The sequence below is a fragment of the Tachyglossus aculeatus genome, chromosome X4 (assembly GCF_015852505.1).
Source record: "Tachyglossus aculeatus isolate mTacAcu1 chromosome X4, mTacAcu1.pri, whole genome shotgun sequence".
In the NCBI taxonomy this organism is placed as follows: Eukaryota; Metazoa; Chordata; class Mammalia; order Monotremata; family Tachyglossidae; genus Tachyglossus; species Tachyglossus aculeatus.
The window spans coordinates 34,370,639-34,388,097 of record NC_052098.1 but is presented as its reverse complement, the minus strand read 5'-3'; the positions used below and the strand labels follow the sequence as shown (position 1 = coordinate 34,388,097).

Genomic DNA, 17,459 nt, shown 5'->3' with positions numbered 1-17,459 from the left:
GATGATGATGATGATGCAAGACAATCAGGTTGGACACAGTTCCTGCCCGAAATAGGGCTCACAGTCTAAGAAGGAGAATAGGTATTGAACTCGCATTATACAGAGGCACAGAGACGTTAAATAACTTGCCCAAGGTCACACAGCAGGTAAGTGGCAGAACCAGAATTAGACCTCTGACTCCCAGGCCTTGGCTTTTTCCACTAGGCCAAGCTGTTTTTAATGGGCTGTAAATGCTTTCTGATATAGTAAAAATATTTTCCAAAAATTTACAATATGCTTTAGATGATTTGCAGAATCCACTGAAAATACATTTCACAATAAAGACTCATCTATGACCAGAAAACCATTGATAAGAGCAATTTCTAAAATAAAGCAAATGTATTTACAGTAGTTATTGAGGTGATATCCCTAAGAACCCAGTCTATAATCTGTGAATTTATGTAATCACTATTTTATTCAAGCAAAGAGCAGTTAGTTTGCATTAACAATTTAGCTAAAATAGGGAATAAAATGATTTTATTACCTTGGTTGTAAATTGCATTTTGATTTCTTATCTTAAAATTTTAATTCCTCAGTGCTATCAATTATTTTTTCCAATTCAGAATTGTTTATTTGGCCATGAAATCCAGGAGATGGTTAGCTGAAAGTTAATAGAATGAAAACGTTAAAAGCAACAAACAAGTAGGAGACAAAATTACAAACCATATCAGGGTGTAATTAAGGCAAAAATAAAGCGTTGTAACATTTCACTTCTGTGTGAAATAAAAGTCTAATCAGGTGCCCGGTTTTAGTTTTTTTCTGATGGTATTTGTTAAGCACTTGATAAATGCCAGACACTGTACTAAGCAGTGGGGTAGATACAGGATAATTAGGTTGTCCCACATAGGGCTCATGATCTTGATTCCCATTTTACAAATGAGGCAACTGAGAACCAGAGAAGTTAAGTGACTCCCAGCCCTCTGCTCTATCCACCACACCACTCTGCTTCTGCTTCCAACACAAAGAGAAGCAGCGTGTCTCAGTGGAAAAGAGTGTGGGCTTTGGAGTCAGAGGTCATGTGTTCAAATTCCGACTCCCCCAATTGTCAGCTGCGTGACTTTGGGTAACAACTTTTCTGTGCCTCAGTTACCTCATCTGTAAAATGGGGATTAAGACTGTGAGCCCCCCGTGGGACAACTTGGTCACCTTGTAACCTCCCCAGTGCTTAGAACAGTGTTTTGCACACAGTAAGCGCTTAAATACCAAAATTATTATTATTATTATTATCTCCATTCTCGATGGATCTCCATCATGCATAGCTAGTTAGATTCAAGTCAAAGATAACTGGCTGGACCAGGTGTCTGTCAGTTTATGTGAATCCTCATCTATTAGTTTATCAGCAAGAAATAATAATTCAGAATAATCAATTGTGGAAATGGAAGGGAAGCAGGAAATGGCAGGTCTTGAAGCTTCCAACCATATTAGCATGCAGTTCCTAGAGTAAAATTTTCAATTTCCAACACTGTCAAAGCAACAGTGAATGCATTTTAGGCACATTTGAAAGGAAATCAAGTTTAAAAACCAAAAATAATCCAACAGCCCTTATATAACAACCTTTCCTCTTTAATATTATCAATTTTATAGCAGACAAGTGTGGAAGGCACATATCCCTTTCAGGCATGTGAATGGCAATTTTAAAAATGTAATAATATTATATTAGGATAATGCTATATTAGGATAAAACAGTTTCAATAGAACATTCCACAGATTTGAAGAGTATGGTTAAAATTATAGAGTACAAGACAGATATAAATTTCACCCATCAAGACTACAGAAAAGAGGAGTTTCTCCTTAAATCTAATAAGGATAATGAGAGAATAGCTAGAGAAAGGATGATAATAAAAACATAGCACGAAGAAATGATATTATAAAGTCCCTGAACTAAAACCTTCCTAACCTTCTCGCAATTGTCATCTCTTCAGAGATTTGTCTGCCTAATAGATCTGCATGGAAGCATCTACTGTTCCCTCCAGGTCAGTTAAGTATCTAAAAATTTAATACACAAAACTAAAATGCAGATTGCTTTCATTTTCCCAAGTCATGGTACATTTTTCTAGCACTAATGTAAAGGCAGATTTCAAAAATAACACTTGATCAGCATTAACTGAGTTTTTGGATTTACTGTGACTAAAAAGCGCACTTTGCCTCAATTATCCAGATATTTCAATCATTTTTCTTTGGTCTGACCTTTAATCAGGATATTTTCTGAAATGCCTGGAGTGTCTTTAGGGGCCTGAATTATTCAGAGAATTTGCTAGTGCAGGTCTAGCCAAGAGTTGCATTTTCATAAGCCAAATATTTCCAAATGTTAATATGAATTCAATCAATCAATCAATCGTATTTATTGAGCACTTACTATGTGCAGAGCACTGTACTAAGCGCTTGGTAAGTACAAGTTGGCAACATATAGAGACGGTCCCTACCCAACAGTGGGCTCACAGTCTAGAAGGGGGAGACAGAGAACAAAACAAAACATATTAACAAAATAAAATAAATAGAATAGATATGTACAAGTAAAATAAATAGAGTAATAAATACGAACAAACATATATACATATATACAGGTGCTGTGGGGAAGGGAAGGAGGTAAGGCGGGGGAGATGGAGAGGGGGAGGAGGGGGAGATGAAGGATGGGGCTCAGTCTGGGAAGGCCTCCTGGAGGAGGTGAGCTCTCAGTAGGGCCTTGAAGGGAGGAAGAGAGCTAGTCAGTCAGTCAGTCAGTCAATCGTATTTATTGAGCACTTACTGTGTGCAGAGCACTGTACTAAACGCTTGGGAAGTACAAGTTGGCAACGTATAGAGACAGTCTATATATAGTATATATATATATGTTGACAACAACAGTATATGTTGACAGTCTATAAAGTGACCAATCGCATGATATCCAAGGCATAGTGAAGCCCACTCACATAAAAGTGGTTTAGGAGTGGATTACTGGGAGACTATAACTGCAGGCAGAGCAGTGTTCAGGGGAAGGGTTGCTTTCCTTGACGAGAGCTCCACAGAGACAGAGCAAGCCAAGGCATATTGTAATAATCATATTAATCATATATAGTCTAATTAAAAGAAAGATAGCCTTGGTTATCTAGGTTATTTGGTTTCTTAAATACTTTTATTTCCTAATTATTCATTAGCCTAGTATTAGTAAACCATATTAACAAGCTGGAAATTAACACACCTATACTTTTCACTGTGAAAATCAATAATACCTATTAAAGATTTGGAGTGATGTTACTTTTGACATATCCTTGAGAGCCCCAGCAATATTTTTTTTATTCAAATATGATCCTTAATCCCAAAAAGTTCACCAGAGAGTCGATACCTACAAGAGTCTCAAGAAATCAATTAATTAGGTCTCAAAGCCTCATCAATCCTAGTTGTGTTAAATTTAAGTAGGAGTAATGGGAATAAATTAAGAAGAAAAGTTTAAACTGAATATCACAAAAATTTTCTTAATGGAGAATCGATTAGATAGCAGAATTCAAAATTGGACATTTAAAATGAAAGATGGGACCAACAAGGAAGAAGTGTGAAGTCAAGAATAGGCCTTGACAAGATAGATAGAATCATGAGGTTGAAACAAGGGGTCATCCTTACCACCCCAGAAGCAGTCTAACCTAGTCTTTTAAACTTTCAGAGGAGATTCTGTACAACCGCTAAACAGTATGAAGGTTTAGTGATCATATCCTGGTCTTTCCAGATGTAGCCCATCTTCTAAATAGCAAGTTTTTAGACAGTGTCCCTTTTGAAAACATTAAACAAGTAAGCATGCATACACCCAGACCTGTCAAGCCCAACATGCAGCCAAAAATCAACATGGAATCAAATGCGTTCCCCAAATTATGTTATCTGAGTATCACATGTCAAATAATGCAAATCCTATTTATAAATTTGTTTGAATACATGACCCAGTGCTGATTTCCTAAACTATGTGAGACTAAGTTATAGGAATGCCTGGATGCCCATATCTGATCGTCCTCCATTGGGTTGACGAGGTTGATTTACAAGGTGCTCATGGGCCGCATCCCCTGATTGGTTTTTAGAGACAGGATCTGATTAATCAGAACATCTGCTGATCTTCTGACACCATGAAATCATAGTGGGACACAGAGGCCCAACCAATGTTTCTGAAAAAAAAAAATCAAAAAAGTAGCTTGGCCTAGTGGAAAGAGCTCAGACCTGGGAGTCAGAGGACCTGGTTCTACTCCTGGCTCTGCCACATGTCTGCTGTGTGACCTTGGGCAACTCTCTTAACTTCTCTGTGTCTCAGTTACCTCATCTGTAAAATGGGAGTTCAATACCTGTTCTCCCTCTTACTTGGATTCTGAGCCCCATGTGGTGACTGTGTCCAACCTGATTAACTGGTATCTACCCCAGGGCTTATAACAGTGCCTAGCATATTGTAAGCTTTTTAACAAGTACCTTAACTAATGAATTAATAATGATGGCATTTGTTAAGCGCTTACTATGTGCCAAGCACTGTTCTATGTGCTAGGGGAGATACAAGGTAATCACATTGTCCCACATGGGGCTCACAGTCAATCCCCATTTTACAGATGAGGTAACTGAGGCTCAGAGAAATTAAGTGATTTGCCTAAGGTCACACAGCAGACATGTGGGGGAGCTGGGATTAGAACCCGTGACCTCTGACTCCAAGCCTGTGCTCTTTCCACTGAGCCATGCTGCTTCCCCATCCCCATCATAGTGGGAAAAAGAGATCAAAAAAGAGACAATCAATCCATCAATGGTATTTATTGAGCAGTTACTATGTGCAGAACACTGTACTAAGTACTTGGGAGAGCACAGAGAGAATGTTTCTGAAAAATCTAAATCAGTATCTTGCCCACTGCCCCCGCAAGCCTCACACCACCACACTCCGGGGTCCTCCGGGGGTTAGGGTGGGGGTTGGGAAGGAGGGTGGTCATGATTGCTACTGCTGCCACCACTGCCCTAATGAGCCTCACAATCTTTGCTCCTTGGAGTAGGGGGGTAGAAAAAATCTGAAGCAGTTCTGTCCTAGCTCTTCAGACACCCAGGACATTTCCCTCAATAACCTTCAGCTACTGTGGCCACTGCCCCTCCTGAGGACAGAGAGGAGGCGGAGAGGGCTCTGGGAGGAGTGGTGTCAGTGGACAGGGACTGAGAGGATGCTCCAAAATAATTAACACCTGGAATCACCAACATATCCTACCTCCCTCATTCCTGGCCCCCCGCTCCTTGTAGCTAGGCCAGCAACTAGGTAGTTTAAACTACTTAGAAAATGGAAGAGGCTGCAAAAAACTGCAACAACCTTGGAGGACTTCACCAGATAAAACAGGTAGTAGTTCAAAATGATGGTAATTGGTAAACCAATTATTTCTTGTGCGTCTTCCCAGCTAGATTATAAACTCCTTGTCAGCAGGAATTCTGTAATCTCTATTGTATTCTTCTAAGCATTTTGTACTGTGCTCTGCATGAAGTAACGGCTCAGTAAGTACTACTGATTGAATGATGGATCAATTGAAGAAGATAGAAAACCATTCTCCCCATTCAAACTATGTATCATGCTGCTGCCCAGATCATTTTTCTGAAATACCATTTGGCCCTATCTCCCCACTCTTAAGAAACATCTGATGGATGCCTATTTACCTCTGCATCCAACAGAAATGCCTTACCACCAGCTTCAAGGCTTTCCAACAGCTCTCTCATTTTATTTATTGGCTTCCTTCACCCACTCTGCACCAGCTCATACTCTTCACTCCTCCAGCCCCCGCCCCCCATGCTTACCTTCCTGCTCTTGACTCTCCTACCTCTGACACCTAGATTACATTGTTTCCCCTGCCTGGAACTTCATTCATTCATTCATTCATTCAATTGTATTTATTGAGCACTTACTGTGTGCAAAGCCCTATACGAAGTGCTTGGGAGAGTACAATATAACAATAAACAGACTCATTCCCTGCCCACAACGATTCCTTGTCCACAATGAAAATCAATGATAAGGAGTTTTTGTATGATATGGAGGTGGATGGGCAACCACTGGAGGTTCTTGAGGGGTGGGGAAACATGGACTGAATGTTTTTGTAGAAAAATGATTCAAGCAGTAGAGTGAAGTATGAACTGGAGTGGGGAAAGACAGGAGGCAGGGAGGATGATACAGTTTTGGCTCTTGCCTTCAAACCAGTCAGACCACAGATTTCCTCATCTTCAGAGATATTGTACTCTCCTGAGTGCTTAGTACAGTGCTCTACACACAGTTAACACTCAGTAAATGATTGATTGATTGATTGATTGATTGATTTCTTGAAATCCCACCTTCTCCAGGAAATCTTTCCCAATTTACTCCCCAAACCCTAGCTTGTATCAACCCAACAGCCAACACTAGCACTTGGGTATTTACACTCTTCCTCAGCACTTCCCAATTTAGATTAGTTATACATTTAGGTCAATATACATATGATATTTATTCACCCATTTCTTCCTACCATACTCTTGATATTATCTGCAATATCCTTGCTCTTCCTCCTGCTCCCTGTTTGTAAATCACCTTTGTCAGACAGTCTCTCCCATTAAATTCTGAATGTCTCAAGGTCAAAGAACATGCCATTCATTGCAGTTGTATTCTTCCAAGCACTTAGTACAGTGTTTTGCATATAGTAGATAATCAATCAGTGAATTAATGTCATTTATTGATTGATTTGGGGAGACAAGGACAGTGTGGCATCAGCACAGCATCAACATTTGGACAAAACTGAAGATATTCAGGGGTAATTTTACTGTTTAGAGCAATTGTAGTGTTCAATATTCTTTATGGTTATGAGACCTGTACCTGTTCCACCTTTGATTAATTCTACCAAAACCACCTATGTGCAATATTAACATTTGATGGCAAGGTAAGATCACAGGCAAGGAGATGATGGGAAAGAGTTAGACCACCAGCTTTGAAGCAATGGCAAGATCTATGGTGTCCTGAATTAGGGTAATTTCCTGAAGGCTGGACAGAAGAAATGGTGTCAAGGTAAAGTGAAGCAAAACCTAAATGACCTAGCATAGCAGAGAGCTGTGGGAGACAGTCAAAGAGACAGGTTAACCTGGAGGGTAGGAATCAGTAATGGGGTAAATATCTGAAGCAGAGGCTTTAGGAAGATCTTGACATCAAGAGGAAGGAAAGAAAACAGCATCAGGCACTGTGGATAACACAGGCAGCAGTTCAGTTAAGGGAAATATTTACATGCACTCAATGAGGGACTGTCAGTCACCCATTGATCTTGTCAACCACACACACACACACACACACACACACACAGAGAGAGATGAAATCTCACTGTCCGTAATGTTCATTTTCAAATTTGAAGAACAGCTGTCCTAAACGGTGTTTTTTATCTGATGTCACAAGGAGGCTCTGTTTTGATTGAATTTTATCATTTAGATAAGCAGTAGATTTGCCAAAGTCACATCTATTTTAATGTGAGATTCCTGTTTCCTAGAGGATGCCCAAAATTCAGACCTTTGAAAAATGGATAAATGCTATGACCATTTATTTCTATGACCTCTTTATTGAGGGTCATGTGAAAAGCCTCTAAAGACCACTATCAGGATGGAATAATCAAAATATCTGCACATCAATAAACCAAGGTGGAGAGCTGGTGAGCCAAAAAGAAAATTAATCTTCTCACAAATTAATAAACTGTGACTACAGCAATCAAATTACTGGCAGGAATCTGGGTATATCTTTAACAGCATTAATAACATTTCACTCATTAACTACTGTTAATGTTAGGAAGCTTTGACTCTAATACTTTTTGTCATAAGAATTATTACATTAAATTAAATAGGGTATTGATTAAGTACTTACTATTGCCAAATCACTTTGCTGAGTGCCAGGAGCGATACATGAAGCTCACAATCAAAGTGGCAGGAAGGATAGGTATTTTATTCCCATTTTTCAGATGAGGAAACTAAGACTCAGTGAAGTTAAGTGACTTGCCCGAGATCACCAGCAGGCTGGTGGCCAGGGAGTTGGAGTCAGATTCTTCTCTGAGTCCAAATTTATGAATCTCTGTTCTATCCTTCACTGTACTCTTAAACTCAGTTCCACCTAGTCATTCTGTCCTTAGATCCTCACCATTACTTAGATTTCATCGGTCTGTTTTTTCGCTCTGATGTTCTTAGTCTGTTTGTGCCTTCTTCATTCTCAGTCATGAAACCTGTGGATGCTTCTTGATCCTTAAACTCAACTTTCAGATTTCATCAACACTTCCGAGTTATTCATTTCTAAAACAAGCTTCAGCAGAGCACTGTACTAAGCACTTGTTAGAGAACAACCAAAAGAAGGCAACTGATCACTGCTTTTGAGGAGCTTACAATCAAATGGGGTGGACGACAGACCTTGCTTATAAAAAGTGAGATCAGGAAGAAGACAAAAGATAAAGTAGGAGGTAATGTCAGCATGAAATAGCAAAATAAACTAAACTATTGACTGTACAACTGACTATAACAAGTCACTTAACTTCTCTGGGCCTCAGTTACCTCATCTGTAAAATGGGGATTAAGACTGTGAGCCCCCTGTGGGGCAACCTGATCACCTTGTAACCTCCCCAGCGCTTATAACAGTGCTTTGCACATAGTAAGCGCTTAATAAATGCTATCATTATTATATACATAGGTGTGTTCGGCATCATCCATCTTGCATTACCATGTGCTAAGCATTCTGCTCAATACTGAGATAGAAACAAGATAATAATAATAATAATGATATTTGTTAAGTGCTTACTATGTGCCACACACTGTTCTAAGCACTGGGGTATATAAAAGGTAATCAGGTTGTCCCACATGGGGCTTACAGTCTTCATCCCCATTTTACATATGAGGTAACTGAGACACAGAGAAATTAAGTGACTTGCCCAAAGTCACACAGCTGACAAATGGCAGAGTCAGGATTGGAACCCACGACCTCTGATTCCCAAGCCCGCATTCTTTTTTTAGTAAGCCACACTGCTTTCTCAATTCTAGGCAATGTCCCTGCTCCCCATGGAGCCCACCATATAAAAGGGAGGGAGAGCAGGTATCTTAGACAAGTAAGGCAACTGAGGCTCGGAGAGGGTAAGTAACTAGTTCAAGGTCACACAACCAGTCAATAGTGGAGCTGGAATTAGAACACATGTCTCTGGACCTCAAAACCCAGGCTCTTTCTACTGCCTTTAAAACTCTAGAAATTTAACCTGAGATGGTACAGACAGAGGGTTTTGGCTGGGAGATTACTACCTCAGGCATGTTATTAACTGACCCACAAATCTGTTTGATTTAATACTGCTACACAAGAGGGCTCTCACCCCACCCCAAATCTGCCTGGACCATGGAGACCTTCCTGAGACCGCCCACAGGGTGGCTTCAGGATGGGTGACTCAATCGTGCTGAATGAATGTGCTGACATAAAAACTCCTGAAGAGGGCTGGGTGGGCTTGGAACTAGTGGATCATGCCTTCTAAAATGTAATTCCTGTTTGCCTGATGATCCCTGCTAACATTAACTTTTTCTCCTACAGAGTGAGGAAGAGGATTGAATTGCCCACAGTAATTTTCCAAAAATTAAGCTTGACCCATGTGGATTTTTTTTAATGACATATCCCATATCTCAGATTTTAATGACATATGTTTACTATATTCCAAGAACTGCCGCTTATCTCCTCACCGTGCCTCGTTCTCTCCTGTCCCGCCTCGACCCCCGGCCCACGTCATCCCCCTGGCCTGGAATGCCCTCCTTCCTCACATCTGCCAAGCTAGCTCTCTTCCTCCCTTCAAGGCCCTACTGATAGCTCACCTCCTCCAGGAGGTCTTCCCAGACTGAGCCCCCTCCTTCCTCTCCCCCTCCTCCCCCTCTCCATCCCCCTGCCTTACCTCCTTCCCCTCCCCACAGCACCTGTATATATGTATATATGTTTGTATGTATTTATTACTCTATTTATTTATTTTATTTGTACATATTTATTCTATTTATTTTATTTTGTTAATATGTTTTGCTTTGTTCTCTGTCTCCCCCTTCTAGACTGTGAGCCCACTGTTGGGTAGGGACTGTCTCTATATGTTGCCATCTTGTACTTCCTAAGCACTTAGTACAGTGCTCTGCACACAGTAAGCACTCAATAAATACCATTGAATGAATGAATGAATGAACTGTACTAAGCGCTGGCGTAGATACAACATGATCAGGTTGGAGACAATCCCTGTCCTACATAGGACTCACAATCTTAATCCCCAATTTACAGGTGAGGTAACTGAGGCACAGAGAAATGTACTGACTTGCCCAAGGTCACACAGCAGACATGTGGCGGAGCCAGAATTAGAACCTGGAAATGTACTCTTTCCGCTAGGACATGTTGCATTAGATAGATAGCTATGGATTTTTTTTGGTGTATTTTCTTCAGGTTGTGGTTTCCAGACAAGTTATTAGTTTAAATATGATAGTAGCTGATAAGGTCTGAGTTTATCTTTCTTGTATGAGCCAGATGACAAGACTTCATCTGAGCCATAGCACCCAACAAAGTAGCTTCCCCTCAATTCCCACTCCCAGGTCTTTGTCAAGGGAACCTAGTCTCAAGAAAAAGACTTAAATCACCTATGTCTGTGGCCACCTAAGACTCTGCAGCTGCACTTAGAGGTAAGATTATCCCTTTATCATGGATGAGGGAACAGACACAGTGAGGTTAAGCACGATCATAAGTCAATAGTCCTTCTGCCATTATGACAAATTTTGTGGGTTCCCTTGCAATTCACAAGTTTTGTTCATAACCTTTGTTGGTCTGTATTCATTCCTAAAGTCCTTCAACACATGAAGCCTGTGGGAACAAATTAATGGGACCAGACAGAGGAGAGTGGAAGAAAACATAAAAAGCTTGATCATTATTGCCATGTTTTCTCCAGGGGGTTTTAATGCTTAGGATTTGGATGGTTTGTCTTTTTGCTATTTTTCTCCTCCTTTAATTTAGAGCTCAGAGACTGATGGGGATTAAGTGCCAAAGCTCTCTCTAGCAGCCCTTATTCAACATTATTCCTTTGTTCCTGGCAGGGACGCTGCAATCCCCTATACTGTGCTGTTTCCTAAACTATCTATTTTATCCATTACATTACAACTGGCCATATGTTTGCAGAACTCACTGTGTAATCCTTATTGCATTAATGAACAGAAAACTAAATTCAGCAGTGAGCAAAGCAGTCACCACATGGAAGTAATTAACAGGAGAATGCATGTGTGGGCATTAGTTTCTTAATGCAAGAACAAGTTCTATTTCTTGAAAACTGGTATTTTGTGACAGTCAGTGCCATGGTTGATTCCTATTGTGTCTTGTTGTTAACAAACCTAACTCCATATAATCAGGTAATATGAAGGGAGGAAATATTTTGGATAAGCAACACAGTATAGTTAGGACATGCTTGACTTAGATATTTATTTGCTATTATTATCCACAATATACCCTTGAGGTAAGAGAAAGCAAGTTCCTTTCAATTAAGGTGTCTGGATTTAGGTAGGACGGTCACATCTTTTGGGCTTCTGTCCCATGTCTTGGATGACCTGAGAGGCCCATTAAGGGTTCCATTTTTGCTCAAGGCTGTAAGGGAGGACCCCTCAACATCACTAAAGCCTAATCATAGACCTGCAACTTGATATGGAGTTTGGTGCCCTGTTATCACCACACTTGCAGACTTGCAGCCTTCCAAAAAGCATGCTGAAATTATGTTTTCTAATGTCTTCATTCATGTCTTCATTCAACGGGTGGAGAGTATCATCAAAAGTATTTGAGAAAATGGTTCAGGAACTGCTTTGTAAATGTAACTGGGCTCTGAAGTCACATACACAAGGAGACATGAAAATAGGAATCACTGAGCAGGTGCAGCATAGCACTATGGTCTGACAAAAAGTATAAAGAAAACAGAAAGCATGTACTTATCTATACTCTGGAAACCCCAGATCCAACAGAAGGTTTTCATCAGAGATCCAGAAATCAAAGTGGTCACAGAATTTGTCTACATAGCCAGTACTTTTTCCCCACAATGCACCTATAGAGATAAAAACAGAATCAAAAAAATCAGCAAGGCCTTTGGAAGATTACAAGATACAGTGTGGTAATAATGGGACATCAAAGCTCCATAGTAAGTTGAAGGTCTACAAGACCATTGATGTATCGAGCAGCTTCATCAGCATCACCTGTGAATCTCACTCAGCCTCAACTGACAGGACAAGAGTACCAACAGAAAGGTCCTGAAACACAGGCAGCTCACCAGCCTCAAAACAATGCTCAGAACAACCCCACTTCATTCAGTGGGACCTGTGAAGAGAAAAGAATAGAAACAGAGTACCCTTGCAGGAGGCAAAACTGCAATGCCAGAAGGCACAAAAAAAATGTTTTTAAGGATATGGTCAAGAACAATTTGGGGGTGGTCCTTCCCAAACTCCCATAGTTCTAAGGTGAGACCCACTAGCATTACATTTTCAGCCAGGATGGCAGGAGGCAACTCCACAGCTATTGTGGTATGGCACCAATAAAGAAGAAATTAAACAGCTACCTCCTCCTCTATAATAATAATAATGGCATTTATTAAGTGCTTACTATGTGCAAAGCACTGTTCTAAGCACTAGGGAGGTTACAAAGTGATCAGGTTGTCCCCTGGGGGGCTCACAGTCTTAATCCCCATTTTACAGATGAGGTCACTGAGGCACAGAGAAGTTAAGTGACTTGCCCAAAGTCACACAGCTGACAATTGGCAGAGCTGGGATTTGAACCCATGACCTCTGACTCCACAGCCCATGCTCTTTCCACTGAGCCATGATGTTTCTCTCTACTTCCCAGTCTCTTCTTCCTCCTTCCCTTTTGCCTCTTCAGCAGTACGATGGCCTCAGAATACTTCAGTTAGGATAGTAGCAGCATAAGTGTTAAGTGATAAGAGCATGAGTAACCCCAGATCCCTCTGCCACTGAGGAAGAGAAAAAGCCTTCACCCACTCCTTCTGTCTGCTGCTGCTTCCACCAGAATCGCTGCTTCCACCAGAATCACAAGATTTTGGCTGTAACAGTGCTAACATAATAATAATAATTATTATAATAATAATGGCATTTATTAAGCACTTACTATGTGCAAAGCACTGTTCTAAGTGCTGAGGAGGTTACAAAGTGATCAGGTTATCCCATGGGGGGCTCACAGTCTCAATCCCCATTTTACAGACGAGGTCACTGAGGCCCAGAGAAGTTAAGTGACTTGCCCAAAGTCACACAGCTGACAATTGGCAGAGCTGGGATTTGAACCCATGACCTCTGACTCTAAAGCCCGTGCTCTTTCCACTGAGCCAAATGGCGGTAGGTGATGAGAAACAGTGATGATGACTCAGGGACTTGCTCCTTCTCCCTTCCCTCTTTCTGTCCCGACTCCTGGAGAGATTTTCCCCATCTCTCCTAATGTAACCTCTTCTTGTTCCACCCTCTGTGAAAAGTACAAGAACACGACACCATGTCATGTACATATCTATAACATTTATTTCTATTAATGTTAGTCTCCCTGTCTAGACTATAAGCTCATTGTGGGCAGGGAATGAATCTACCGACTCTGTTGTATTGTACTGTCCCAAGCACTTAGTACAGTGCTCTGCACACAGTAAGCGCTCCATAAATATGATTGAATGAATGAATGAATGAATGAATGAAGCTCATATTTGCTACAAATGGAAAGTAAGAAAGAGTATAAAGGGAAGTTGCTCTCATCTACTTCCAAGGGTGTCTTGCTGCATCCTCAGTTTTCAATAGTCTGATTCAACAAGAGCTTTAGGATAGTCTATTGAAACAGGCTCTATTTAATACTAGTATTTTCCTTTGGTCATATAGAGCATCTGACTCCTGAGAATTTTAAGTGCCTTAATGCCTGCAGAGAGGCCTCAATCTCAATGGATGAGAAGAGCATATAGAGCAAGGCTTAATTCATAGGACTCACTGAGCCTCTCTTTCCCCCTATTTGTCCCTTCCTGGCATCCCCAGGGGCAGGCAGTTCCTGCTGGGTGTGCTCTGTATGGAAGCTAAATGCTACCCTAAATTACTAATGCCATCCTGATATGCATGGAGAATTTGACATTTTTTCTTCTTCCCTTCCTTTCCCCAGGAGTCAGACCAGAATCTCCCAGAGCTGAATTCTCCTATTACAGCTCAATAGAAGCCATAAAGTACCCTCCAGAGAGGCAGAGAAAAGTATGTGTTCTCCCACGTGTCATTTTTGTCGGAGAAACACTTTATGACAGTGACTGCTTGTCATGCAACTCTTTATGTTCTTCTGAGATGCATCATCATGATCACTCTCATCATCATTATCGTCAGTATTTCTTGAGTGCTCACTTTGAGTGTGGAATATTGTACCGGGAACTGAGGGGAATGACGAAAGAATACCAGATATGGTCCCTGCCCTGCAGGTCTTATTATCAATAGAGAGAGTGAGACAGACACAGAAACATGAAAATTCATTAAGATTAAAACTTCAGGCAAATAAATCACAGCAATATATTGAAACTCTTGAAGAGGTTTTACTGATGTAGATGGACTGCTGCTGGGAGGTGGGAGGAGAGGGCAAGGTGGGTGGGTAGGGGGCATTGACCAAAACAATGAAAGGAAAAGGAAATCATAAGGCTCCATGGAGGAGGCAGGGTTTTAGTAGAACTTTGAAGTAGAGGAGGGTCATGTTTGATAGAGCAGGGGAGGAGGGATGGCATTCCAAATGGGGGGCAGGGGAGAAAGAAGAAGCAATAGTTAAGAGGAGGAAGAATTATGTCTAGGAAACAGGGAAGAGTTTTGCTTGCGGATAGCAGTGAGTACTAAATTGGATGATACTGGATTAAAAGTGGCTAACTACGGAAGCCCCTCTCAGGGTCGCACTTGGAGAGTTTCCAGTACTCTACCAGTCTTGACTATGGGAGGGAGAGTCAAGCAGAGACATACCCATTCCATTCCTAGCCTGGGCAGTGGCTAACGAGTGGAAGGCAATCTGCTACGAGTCAAAACTCACCTGTGCTGGGCAGCAGCAGCATGGGAGAGAGTCGAGGGTGGAGACTCAAGTTTCCTATACAGAAGGAGGCAATGGCAAACCACTTCTATATTTTTACCAAGAAAACTCTATGGATACACTACCAGAATGATTTCAGATAGAGGTGAGATGTTCTGGGAGAGATGTGTCCATGGAGTCACTATGGGTCGGAGACGACTCAACAGCATAAGACAAGACAGCTACAGAAGAGAACATTTCCTAACAAAGCATTCTTCCCTTAAGAGGGAAGCTAACTCAAAAGAAGCCAGCTGATAGTGGGCTTGTACAATTCAAGTGGTCACAGAAGTCATAATTGGCTTTTCCTAGAGAAGAGTGACTTGATCAGATTGTCATAGGAGAGTAGTGTGAAAGAAGAATTACCGGGAACCTGAGCCCACCATCCCGAAGGTGGCAAGAGCCCCGGGACAGACAGGTCCAGCAATCATCACTGAACTGCCACCCAGAGAGCCTATGTTCAGTCTTAGCCATGACATGACAGCATCAGGGAAGGGAACCTGTTTCTAACAGACCACCTGTTTCAACATGACCAGTGCTCCTCGCCCCCTCATTCCAGTGATTCTGGACAATTGGACACGATGATCTCTGGTACCACTTCCTGCCCACAGCTGCTAATCTCCTCACCATGCCTCGTTCTCACCTGTCCCGCCGTCGACCCCCATCCCATGTCATCCCCCTGGCCTGGAATGCCCTCCCTCCGCACATCCAACAAGCTAGCTCTCTTTCTCCCTTCAAGGCCCTACTGAGAGCTCACCTCCTGCAGGAGGCCTTTCCAAACTGAGCCCCCTCCTTCCTCTCGCCCTCCTCCCCCTCCCCATCCCCTCCGCCTTACCTCCTTCCCCTCCCCACAGCACCTGTATATATGCATATATGTTTGTACGAATTTATTACTCTATTTTATTTGTGCATATTTATTCTATTTATTTTATTTTGTTAATATGTTTTGTTTTGTTCTCTGTCTCCCCCTTCTAGACTGTGAGCCCACTGTTGGGTAGGGACCATCTCTATATGTTGCCAACTTGTACTTCCCAAGCGCTTAGTACAGTGCTCTGCACACAGTAAGCGCTCAATAAATACGATTGAATCAATGAATGAATGAATCCCGACCCCAAAGTGCCACATATATTTGTAGTTCACTCTGATGTCTCAATGCCCAAAGAAGTACAGTCACATCCTTCCATCGGTTTGCAACTGTTCTTCCTCCCTCTCCATAATCAATCAATCAATCGATCGTATTTAAGGAATATGATCAGGCTATAAATTCTGAAAATTCCCTATGAGGCAACCAGAATAAAGTGCCCATAGATTCTGGAGTTAATTGTGGGCAGAGTCTCTAGTGGGTAGGGATTCCAAGAGGCAGGACTTCTAGTGACTAAGGACAAGAAAGGTGAAGATAGAGACAAGAGATAGGAAGGGAGAACTAGAAAAGGGAAGAGACATAGAGAAAGGGAGAGAAGACACATGTGAGAGAGTACATGAGAGAACAGGACAGAGATATGAAGCAGGGCCTTCAGACACACAAATAGCATACACACATACATACACAGACATACTGTCCCACACATGCACACATTCACCATGACTGTCCCCCATTGCTGCCTCTATGACACAGACAGGGCTGCCTTCCTAACATCATTTGGTCCCCAAAACTCTTGCCAGTCCCACCTAATGAAAAACAGCTGGGCACTTCAAACCAGGCTGAATGCCCAGGCTGAAAATGTATTTATTAGAAGTCAGTGAAATGGTATTTAGGAGTTATATGGCTAGTCTGTTGTCTGGAATGATGTCCCTTAACTAATTATGTATTCTAGACCGTTCCACAAAGTAGGGACCTTAAAAAGTAGCCTGATCCAAACAGATAGAATATCTATTCTGAAAGATCTTCAAGAGAGGGAATTTTTATAACCTGCTATTATTTTGACAGAAAATTCCTTTCTACTGGTTAAAACTTTACCTTTTTTTGAGGAGACTAGCTGCGGTGAAGGCTTAGGTTCTGAAATACGACATACTTTTTTTATCCTTGAATATCTCTTTCTTGAAAGGTTTATGTACAGCCCAAGCATAAAAGCTCCTATTTAATTATATAATAATAGCTTCACCATCTTGCTATCAATTTAAGACAAAAGTTTTAGATATACTCTTTATCAAAATTGTGCACAATTTTCATTTTGCAACCTCATGTCCTTCCAATATCATTGCAAATTACTATGGCTTAAGATACCTGTCTAGGCTTTAAAGAAAAATCTATGAAATATGCAGCCAGGCTATGGTACAGTTGGTGGCCCCTGCATGACCTCAGATATCACAGATTAAATGTCCATGCATTAGCTTTCATGACCTCAACATTTACAATAAAGTGCATCAAATGCCT

At 41.3% G+C, this 17,459-nt stretch overlaps 1 non-coding gene across 1 annotated transcript; it reads left to right on the top strand.

Moving 5' to 3' along the window:
• The first annotated feature begins 14,904 nt into the window (after positions 1-14,904).
• LOC119948335 lies at positions 14,905-15,042 on the top strand. Its single transcript, XR_005456738.1, has one exon. It is a non-coding gene; the product is annotated as a small nucleolar RNA SNORA7 (small nucleolar RNA).
• Positions 15,043-17,459: the final 2,417 nt, after the last annotated feature.